At 42.2% G+C, this 10,315-nt stretch overlaps 2 protein-coding genes across 2 annotated transcripts in view; both read right to left on the reverse strand.

Moving 5' to 3' along the window:
* Positions 1-10,315, reverse strand: part of LOC117773272 (spectrin beta chain, non-erythrocytic 1-like) — a 750,817-nt gene that overhangs the window by 598,933 nt on the left and 141,569 nt on the right. The gene's annotated exons all lie outside the window — the stretch shown is intronic.
* The window catches only part of si:ch211-14c7.2, a 432,059-nt gene that overhangs the window by 238,713 nt on the left and 183,031 nt on the right, over positions 1-10,315 (reverse strand). The window lies entirely within an intron of this gene.

Genomic DNA, 10,315 nt, shown 5'->3' on the forward strand with positions numbered 1-10,315 from the left:
CTCTGTCAAACAGACATCTCACAGGTGTTGATCTCTCTATTTCATTACTAAAAGCTTTGCCTTTTTGCTTTTCGTACTATTTCCCTAACCCTAGCTTGCTCTTGTTTATACTTAATTAAAGTCTGCATAGTTCTTCTTAAGAATCCTGAGAGCTTTATTCTTTATACTCTTTCACTACTTGGCCACACTCACCTGTCCACCAAGGAAACACCTTTCTCCTCATTCTTCCTTTACTTCTAGAAATTGACTAAACAAGCAATGGCAACAGCAAAAGCAATCGCAGAAATTGACTAAACATTTTATCAATCTCCTCAATATCTTCATTTAAGTCTATTCTATCCATCTCTTTCTAAACACTTTCCATTTTGCACTGCTAAAAAACATCTTTCCCAATACTTCAAAGGGAAGTATTGGGAAAGAAAATCTCTTTTCTTTCCCAATACTTCTTAAAAACCTCTGAAGTGCTACATTACACAGCACTGGAAAATGATCCATCACGATGCCAGAAATACAGAAAAAATACTTCTTCTTCTGATTGGTTCATTGGCGGGTGGCAATCAATGTCAAAGTGCATTACAGCCATAAACTGGATCTCAATTGTTTTTGAATAAAGAAAACATTTGGATCAAAGAAACATATACACAGGCTTAAAGGGAGATCAAGGACTAGATTGAAGATCAAAGCAAAACAGACTATTGACATTGACTATGACGGGTTAGGGTTACGGATTGCCACCCACGAAGTATCTGAAGTACAGCACTAGAAATATCTGAGTACATCTGAAGAATTGTGACCCAACAAAGCTAGAAAAATGTTGACTGCTTCAGATATGACAAAGATTGCAAAGGCAATGGAAACAGTTTGCTGCTATGGACTTAAACAGCGGCTGGATTTTACGGAGTTTTGTGCAATACTGAAGCCAACGAACATTTCTTTGAGTGACGATGAGATCAAGGTCCTCTACAAACAGATTGGCACAAACCCTGACGAAACCATGGACAGTGATCAGGTGCTAAACTTTCTTGTGAATAGAAAACTAGCATATCAAAGACTGTATTTTGGAGAGCTCTTTCCTAAACCTTTCGAAGTTGTACCAGTGGATCACTTCAGAGAAATTGTTCGTCTGTTATTCCATCCCTTCGAGGATGAGAGCAATCCCGATCCTGATAAACAAGTTTCCACAGAACAGTACAGGGCCTTCACGAGAGGTCAATACCTCTCAATTAGCTCAGATGGTGTCCTCAACATGTGGACTGACAGGTTTGACTGCACACAAACAATTCCTTTACACAAAATTAAAAAGACAACACTTCCTTTCTCGAACCACAGGAAAATGAATGTTCAGGACATGGTTTACATCAAAGAACTCAAGCAGTTGGCCATCTCCACTGAGAGGGAAGTGTTATTCTACAACTGTGACTGTAACTCAGAAATCGAAACAGAGGTTTTGGAAATCAGTCACTCTATAACGGTGGACAAAATAGTGACTGCCATGAGTTACTGGTCCAATGAAACAAAAGCAGTGTTTTCCTTTGGTGATACAGAAGGCTTCTTGTACCTGTTCATCTCCTACGCTGTACGGACAAACGGCCTTTTCTGCCAAGATTTGTTCAAGATAACCTCAATGCACGAGTATCCAAGCGTTCATGTTTCCGACCTGTTAGACAACCCTTCTAATCACGTGTGTGTTAAAGTGCACAACTTTAATGATGCATGCAGTCAGATCCAATACTTTCCATTGCTGGACACGTTTGTCACCTTAAGTGGTTCATCCAGAACGATGGTCCTCACATCCCTCAACACCTCACATAGTACCACATTCTCACAAAACTTCTTTGAGAGCAGAGGAGATCACAAGTATTTCTTGTGCGTTGAACACGCCTCTTCGTGTGGGTATCTAGTGACTGGTGGTTCAGATGGATTACTGCGGCTGTGGTTACCTCACAGAAAACTGTCCTGTGTGCGTTCACTGGCAGAACATGTCAAACCCATCATTTACATTAGGTTTAATGCTAAGGACAGAATAGTCCTAAGTTTATCCAAGGACATGAATGTGTGCGTGTGGACAGAGAGCTGGCAGTGTATTCAAAGCTTCCATGCTCATGGGATGGAACAAGCCTCAATGGCCAGTGTGTGTTATAACATACACAACAATGAGCTCGTCCTGACGAACTCCGACATAAGAAAATGTCTTGGAAGAGGAACAGATGTTTATAAAAGCACATTAACCTCCCACGACATGCCGCTGTGCTCCGCTCTCTACCACAGCACTTACAAACAGGTCATTTCTGTTTGTCAGAGTGGTGTGGTGACAGTGTGGGACTTCTTAACAGGAAAGGCTGTGATGCAGTTTGATGTAACTCCGAACAAACATGAGGCAATCACTGCCATGTCCTTTGACGAAACACAGGAGGGACTAGTCACGATTTCATGGGACGGGAAAGTGAGAGTGTGGAACTTTAACAGTGGATCGGAGCTTGCCGTTCACCCCGTGACTCTGCCAAACCAAGTGACAGGCATTGTTTGCACAAAAAATAGGATGTTTGTGTCAACAAAATACTCCAAGATCATTTTTGACCTGGATTTGGTGGGAGATGACAGCAAACTTTTGGAGCATCAGTATTTAAGTGACATTTCCTCCATGGATAACCATGAAAACACACTGGTTGCTGCCTCCAACAATAGAAATGTTGTTATCTGGGATGCCAGCAGTGGCGAGACTCTCTACTGGCTTAATACCAGTACAAGCCCTCAAACCCACTTGGCATTTAGAAAATCTCAAGGCCAGATCAGGAGTCTCAGTGCTAAGAAGAAGCAACAAGGTCTCACAGCCCCTGGGATAAGTCTGACAGGGGCAAAATCAGAAGTGGAAGTCAATCATCTTGTTACGTGTCTGAGGGCTCGAGACAATACTTGTACCACAGCCACGTTGCTGACCTCTGCAGATGGATACATCTATGCCTGGTCTGTCAAAAGCAAGGGAGGTCTGTTGGGAAAGTTCAATGCTGTAAACAATGAAGATGCTGCCATTATCATCATGTCACCTGATGTCAAAGGACAGACACTTTTGACAGGTGACAGTACCGGGAAGATTTGTCTGTGGGACATTCAGAAATTTGGGTTCAATAAACAAACAGACGAAGGGCCATTCGAGGATATAGACGGGTGGCGTGTGTCACTCTATGCACCTCCACTGCTGGTCTCTTGGCAGTCTCATCATGAAGGGATCGTGAGCGCTGTGAGCGATCCCACTGGTGAACACATAATAACTGCAGGTTTGGACCACAATGTTAAGTTATGGACAAATACAGGCTGCTGCAGAGGCCTCTTTGGGAGAAACCAATGGGATGCCTCCCAACCCTGCAAGAACCTTCCTAAGAAGAATGCTGACCAGGATGACGAGTAAGGACGAGTCACCACAGACAGCAGGACAGACCACAGACAGCAGGACAGACCACAGACAGCAGGACAGACACAGACAGCAGGACAGACACAGACAGCAGGACAGACACAGCCCAGATCACCAACATCTGACTTAAATTATACCTTAAGCAAACTTAATGAGGCGATCACACCAACAAACGTAGCTCACCAATACGTTTCTAACTCATATAAGAAGGAGCTCAAGGCTTGTCATGAAAATGAAAAAAGTATTGAAGAGGGACTCTTGGATCCTCCTCCCCCTTCCACATAAGTTAAACAACGAGCTCCTCGGACGAAGGAGCAATAAAGGACCTGAACTCAGGATATGTGGAAACAACGTATTAGAGTCCGATGTCCGCAAACGCTGTCCTCGAAACACCCTCCTGAACAAAAAGCTGCCTCATCCTGCAAGTTTGGCAACAATCTCTGAAAAGGTTCAGCCCCAAAACCATCAGACTCATCTCATGCCACGTCCGCCCCAGACTCCGCTCACCAAAGGCTCTACTAACATTACAAAGAGCAATCAGCTAGTACAGTCAAGCAGGGGTCTGAACACTCAGCAAGTAAGACATCATAATACATAAGGGATGTAATCCAGAGTAGACATCAAGAAACATGTCATTCCTATGTGTCCACAGCTATCGGTTCTGTCTGTGTATAGTTTGCATGTTCTACTTGTGTCCACTCCCCCCCCCCCCATTAAAATCATTGTTTTTTTTCAACCAACCTTTAAAACCATCAAAAAGACTATATTACATATCAACCTTTACCGATCTATGCAAGCAGCAAACATGCTCGAGTGGGGCCGACACATCTGTTTTTAGAATTTTGTGCCACTTTTCTCCTTAAACCACAAAATTTAAAATAAACTGCAAAACTGAACAAAGAATTATTACTACTCCTCATTATATTATTCATAATCTAAATATGGCTGATAAATAAAAAGATTATATAATAAATAAAACGCACAGATTAAAAAACTGTCAAAGACTTTGGCTTACAATTTTTGGGGTTAACTTTTTGTTTTTATTTTACAAGACATGTTAAATGCTAAAGCAAGCAGCTCCTCAGTTAGTGTCACTGAAATATGCAGGTTTATTTTCCCCTTGACCTCTGACCTTGTTGCAGAAAATAGAAATCACTTTATTTGTTCATCTGTTGGAGTCAAATTATTATTAGCTTTATATACATGTTTTTTTTCATGTTTTTTGCACATGAGCAATTGCTGAAACCGTCCAGACTGAGCAGCGGAGGGGAAATAAACTGCTTCAATATAAAACCTCATGAATGAAAAGCTAAGCTTCTCTAAATCACTTCATCTTTTCTAAATCTCTTCCTAAACCTCACTGACCTTTATAATAACAATTAGGTCTTTGTTCTTAAGCTCAGTATCATTGACTCATTAACTCATAAACTCATGTTAATACTTTGTTCATTACTTTGTCTCACACACACACACACACACACACACACACACACACACACACACACACACACACACACACACACAGGTTTGCGCAGCTATACTTAGGACTTTGTATTGACTTCCATTCATTGTGGAGGACTAAACAAAACCTTATCCCTAATCTGACAAATCCAAACCTAACACTTACCTTAACCTAACCACAGTTCCCATCTTAACTCTGACCTTAACCAGGAGCTCAGAAATTAAGTATGGCCTCAAGTCCCTAAAGACGTAACACACACACACACACACACACACACACACACACACACACACACACACACAGAGTTGATGATTGATTATACTACTCTGCTTTAATTTGTCAATTCACCCTGCGTGTCAATGCCAAACATAACTGCATCATGACTATACATCCTTAATTATTTATCAAGAACGCCCCCCCCCCCCCTTTAATATTCACACTCAATACACTGAATATCAGATTCGTGTGAGGGGGGGAGGTGCACACCGCCCCCATATAGAAACTATTTCCAATAAGAAGTGGGTGTGATGAGGCCCTGGCACAAGAGCTGAGAAAGACAAGACACTGAGCAGAACTGAAGAGAAGAAGAGATTGTGTGTGTGTGTGTGTGTGTGTGTGTGTGTGTGTGTGTGTGTGTGTGTGTGTGTGTGTGTGTGTGTGTGTGTGTGTGTGTGTGTGTGTAGTGTGTGTGTGTGTGTGTGTGTAGTGTGTGTTAGATTAGAAGCTGCTAAGCAGAGAAAATGAGTTCAGTGCTGAGATGAGAGCGGCGGTGGGACTTCACACTGGGAACACAACACTGCTGCTGGCAGCCAGTCGACAGCAGGAAGGAATGACAGTACAGGCTGCAGGTGGATAGGTGTGTGTGTGTGTGCGTGTGTGTCTGTTTGTGCATGTGTGCATAGACCTGGGTATGGGCACACATAAAAAACTAAAGAGAGAGGCTGGACAGGTGTGCATGGTCAACATAACTGCATGGACACATTTACATAGTTAGATACACATGATGCCAGGATTTAAGGATTTTCAGCTGTTGTCAGGGATGGCCAACATCTACAGACACACACACACACACACACACACACACACACACACACACACACACACACACACACACACACACACACACACACAGTCATATAAATGTGCAAAACTAAAAATTCAACGATCACAGATAGATATATTGAGAATGCTCTCCACATTCAGTCGTGTCCCAATTGTTCCGTCTGTTATTCCGTCCTCCTCTCAGCCGTCCTGCTGCTTTGGTGGAGAAACATAAAATTGAAATATGAATGGACGGAGGAATGGCAGAAGGGGGACAGCTGACTCCATGCAATTCAATCAGCAGAACTGGCATTGGAGATCGGAGGAGGTGGCACTAAAGATAGAAACCCCCCCCCCATCACCCCCGACACCCTCGTGCTCCTCCCCCCCTCATGGTACTCATGTTTCATCGTAAGCTCACCAGTCACCTTTTTTTCAGTGAGTGTTGTGTAATTTTTTTGTGCAAAGTTTGGCTCTGAAATCTGCTCCTTTCATTGTTAAACAGTCACAAACTCAATAAAACTCATCACAGAAGACTCACATTACTTTGCAGAAACACTGCTGCCTTCTCTTTTTCTTTAAGTTTTGCTATTTTAAAAAATATCTAACAATCCTGGTCATTACTATTTCTGCAGCAAGATATTGCAATTTTCATTTTGTCTTGTTAAATATTTTGTCTTTCTTGTTCCATGGATTCTTCTCGGTGGTCAAAAACTGGCATTACCCATAATGCAATTGGACCCCCAACAGTTTGGGTGTGTTATGTTAATAGCAGCTAAGCCAACAAGCCAGCTGCCTGAAGAAGAGACGTCGGCGATCTACATACGACTGGAAGACTAATTTCTTTCTAAAGGCTCATTAATGCTCAACATTAGAAACATAATGGAAACAAGTGGAGCCTTGTGTTCATATGCCGCCGTCAGTTCGTCCATATTTGTCCAAAAGACAAAGGACATTTCAACAGTGGTGAAACTTCTTGATGGAAAACTTTAAGAGTTGGTTAGAAACCACAAGTATCTATATGATGTTACTTTTCCTGGTCAGAGGAACAAACAGACGCTTTTGTTATCATTAGGAACATTATCACAACAACCTCCCCGTCGCCATGTTGTCGTCACAACCTGTAGTGGATGTATTTCTTAGCAACTATGCCACCGCAAAGGATGCATGGAAATATGTGAGCTGACGGTGACATATGTCTGTTCGTTTGAAGCAGACATATCTCCTTTCAGACGTAAAGGCAACGTAATGAACCTTAACTCCAGACCCCAGTACTGACTCAGTGCTCTGATAACAAATGATCAACAGTATCAACAGTATCAACAGTATAGACAGTTGTGTACAACCTCTCATCTCATTGGCCCAAACACAGTCACTCCTCCGCATTCAGCCCTGCTCACTTCTCATCAGAAGTGTCGGACTTAAACATGAACACATGTGGAAAGAGTCGTCTTACAAATATCTGAGTCTATTTGCGGGTTCTTCAAAGTGCTAACTGCTTTTTTCAGGACCTGTATGACCTCCCACAGTTACTCAAGTCTGAGGAGTTGTCCCAGATCCTGGCTGCTCCAATCCTGTTTGAAGAGAAGAAGTATTGTGCTTATGAGACATGAGTCTTTGTAAGAATCCACTTGAGTTTGAAACACTAATATTGAGACGATCTCATGATAAACTACAAGACAAAGAGCCAAGTCCACTCGAACAAACCACATGTCGAACCAATAACAGGTGTGAAAGTTTCCTCAGACCACGGTCTGAACCAACTCACCAACATTTTGTCCGACCAAAAGAAGTCGAACTTTAGTCAAAAGAGTTAGTGAATACAATCGGTGAATTGACAACCGATGTCAGACGCACGTGGGAGGTGATGACGACAGGACGTACGTCAGACAAGGTTCTTTAGTGCGCTCCCTAAATCACAACGTGAAACTAAAACTAACCAGATCAAATGGAAACAAGGGAACAAAGACACGAAGCTGGGTTCAGACTTTCAGGAAACAAAACGCCCTCGCTCTCTCTGCGCAGGAGCCACGAAGAACCGATCCGAGCTGTAAGGTTCAGATCGAAACGTTCCGAGGAGCATCAGTGGCAGAGGCTGCCAGGTGTTCCTGGCAACGCCCATGTGTGAATGTGTGAATGTGTGAATACATGTAACCCACAACTGGTCCCTAAGGCCTTTGCTGTGAATACCAATCTGTTATGAGACTGCATGCCAGCTCCAACACGCTTTACAAAATAATGTATATATGTGTTTATATATGTACATCAGTGACCTCACAGCTTAAAATGTTTTCTGGGAATCAGACGGAATTCACTGATATGAACCAGCACCGAAACACAAACAGAAGAAACCAGCAACTTGGAAGATGTGATAGAAAAATAACATTTTAAATGATGTCAAATCCTTCAAAGCTTTAGAAACGTCTGGAATATCTGACAATCCCATATGTATGTATTTTCTTCCTCACACACAGAATGGATCAGAACCATCTTTTAAAAACAAAACATTCTGACGCAGGCAGCAGAAAACAAACACCTAAAAAACCTTTCTAATTCAGTATCATGTCAGTTATTATGCACTAAGCCCAAAGTAAATTAGTAAAGTAGTAGAAGTAGTAGAAGTCTTGATTTAGTTTTGTTTCATTCTGCTGATGAGACTAGAATTAGTAAATGAAATGATTCACAGTGTTACATAACTGTCCTTGGTGCCTGTTTCCGCAGGGCAGCTGCATGTTTCTGAGGTTATTTGGCTCTGAGGTGGCAGCATTGGGGGGGTGGGGGGTGTGGGGGGGGGGGGGGGGGGGGGGGGGGGGGGGGGAGTGCAGGGGGATACTGTGACAGTCTAAACTGGGAAACTGGAACTGGGCCACAGTGGCATACAAGCTACAGAACTGACTGCTCTGAATGGGCAGACGACGCACACAGCACATATCGCACGTCAGTCAGCGTGACCTTTAAGTTTTATTGATGGGAGTTTATGGTAAAGGATGAAATAAAATGGTACTTTAATAGGTAAACCAGTTTCTACACCTGTTTTACGCTGCTACAAGTCAATGATACCAATTCACAGTTCAACAGTTCAAGAAAACACTTAAAATTAATTGTATGTCTGTGGACAGTCAGGCCGAAGCAACAGAGCTGGAGCCTACGTGCTGATTTAGCAACAAACTCAGACGACCACAACAATCACCTGCAACCTTCAGGCACAAAAGAAGAATAAAAAGAGTTGGAAATGTGCACACACAGCTGTAGAGGGTGTGTTACGTCAGCATGTGCTGTGTGCATGAGCGCATGTGTTACTGCACATAGATTGTTTGGAAAATGTAACAGTGTCGTGCCATCATTTAGCAGGTTTATAACAGTCCGTCAGTTACATTTTTATTCTGGGTGCAGTCAAATGGCATCAGCATAGCGCTTAAATCCCAGATTTCTAAATGACAGCCTGTGAGCTTCAAGTAACAACAGGCCTCGTTCAACAGAGCAGAGCCCCGAGAGTGGAACAACCAACTGGAGGAGGTTCCAACGATGTTCAGGTCCTTTCTTCAGTTCTGGAGAAGCTTCACATTTTGCTGCACCTGTTCAAGTCACAAGTTCTGTCCCATTCAATGTCCCTGCAAACAACTGGAGAAACGAGATCTGCCTTTATTTGTTTTCTTCATCAAAAGGGTTTGAATGTTCAAAACGCAATTTTACTCTCAACTCACAGTAAATGTTCAGAGCACATATTTAAAGAGTTCCCTCACAGGAAATCCTATAAAAGATTTAAACACCAGTGTTTATTGTAATAATTTCTCTTTAAGTTCTGTCCTTTAAAACTTGATGTTCTTGAAGTTCCTTCAATAAATTAAATCAAACAAAAATCTGTTTATTGCAAACCAGCACGGAGTCTTAAAGTGAAAGTGGTTCCAGACTTTTGGACCCACGTTATCTTTGGGTTAGGGTTAATTTGAGGTGTTTTCCAGATTTTGATTGATTTGATTGTTTGCTGATTAACTATTTTCTACGCTAGTGTTTGTCTGGTGGTTTGAGGGAATAATGGATTTAAATAAATCTAAGAATTTTTTTATTTCTATCAGAATTAATCTCTTGTTATAAACATTAATTATAAAAAGAAAAAAGCAAGAGCTGGTATTCAACATGAAATCAGTAAAACACCAAATGTCTGAGCTGATGTCTGATGTCTGAGTTCTCTGTTCTGGGTTCTGGGAAAACCTGGATCTGATGTGAGAGCGCCAGCGTCACTGTGTCTCTGAGCTCCGTCCCACAATCTCTACTCTGTCACATGATGTGCTTGTGATTTAATATCTGTCTGTGGATAGATTACTGCAGGTCTCTCACATTTCCAATGGGGGTAATGACACTGGCACATGTACAGTTTTACAATTAGAGCCAGATCTGATTCT

This window comes from Hippoglossus hippoglossus, chromosome 13 (genome assembly GCF_009819705.1).
Source record: "Hippoglossus hippoglossus isolate fHipHip1 chromosome 13, fHipHip1.pri, whole genome shotgun sequence".
Classification (NCBI taxonomy): Eukaryota; Metazoa; Chordata; class Actinopteri; order Pleuronectiformes; family Pleuronectidae; genus Hippoglossus; species Hippoglossus hippoglossus.